The 1,051-nt window shown below is 43.3% G+C and overlaps 1 protein-coding gene across 5 annotated transcripts in view; it reads left to right on the top strand.

The window, feature by feature from the left end:
- The window catches only part of Plekhb2 (pleckstrin homology domain containing B2), a 26,096-nt gene that overhangs the window by 9,123 nt on the left and 15,922 nt on the right, over positions 1–1,051 (top strand). The window lies entirely within an intron of this gene.

Below are 1,051 nucleotides of genomic sequence, written 5' to 3'. Positions count from 1 at the left end.
TTTTTCGAGACAGGGTTTCTCTGTGGTTTTGGAGCCTGTCCTGGCACTAGCTCTCGTAGACCAGGCTGGTCTCGAACTCACAGAGATCCGCCTGCCTCTGCCTCCCAAGTGCTGGGATTAAAGGCGTGCGCCACCACTGCCCGGCTCACGTAGCTCTTCTTGAATAAACAACAAGAAACTGAACCATACTGCTCACACAGTTTCTCTCAGTTTCCTTCAGTCTAGGAAGCTTGCACTGTCTGGCCAGTGAGCAAAGTAAGCACGTAGCTCTAAGTGGTCAGGGTTCCCAGGCAAGAAGTGACATTGAACTTCAGGACTTAAACACTAAACAGTTAATTGACTGAACTTGTGGTTGGGGAGTGCGTGCAGAAAGTTCATTGCTGAGAGAGTTATGTCTACTAAAGTTGCTTCGTGCTCTGACCATGAATCAGCAATAAATACCTGGGAAATTGACCTTTTATTTTCATCTCTAGGGGCAACCGGTTTGCTTTCAATTTGTTATAAAGTCTAAAATTAGTTGTCTCTGTGACAGAGAGTACTATTACTTTTCTATGTCAGTCTGAGTAATGAAAAATATCCTAGTATTATTTCTATTCATCAGAATTATAAAGCAAAAGTCATCTTCTTGACCACCCATACCTATATGTGTGCCCGCAGATGGAACATTTTCATGAGATAAACACGCAAGCAGTAGGAAAAAATACCCATAGCTGTTTTTAGTGGCATATGAGAAAAATGACAGAGACAAGCAGTCATTTACGTTCAGGGACCATGACCTTTCCAAGTGGGGCTCCCAATCAGAGAATTATTCATCTGGCGGGTCAGCCCATTTGAATACTGGTTGTTACCTGCTGTATAATCTCAGTGTCTGGCAGTATCCAGATGGCAATGTTCCACAGATCTCTTCTCCATCCTTTGGCGTTTACATATGCCCTGTCAGCTCTTCCTTGACATTCCCATAGAGGGGTGCAGTCTCAATTTCTTGTTTATTTCATGACTTGTGCCTTGCTTAGTAGCCTTCCTGTGCTTGCACTGGTTTTTTTTTTTTTTT

Source organism: Alexandromys fortis, unplaced genomic scaffold (assembly GCF_014885135.2).
Source record: "Alexandromys fortis isolate MF-2015 unplaced genomic scaffold, M_Fortis_MF-2015_v1.1 scaffold_20, whole genome shotgun sequence".
NCBI classification, from domain to species: Eukaryota; Metazoa; Chordata; class Mammalia; order Rodentia; family Cricetidae; genus Alexandromys; species Alexandromys fortis.
Note: the sequence above shows the minus strand (reverse complement) of the source record. Positions and strands in the feature narration are given on the sequence as shown.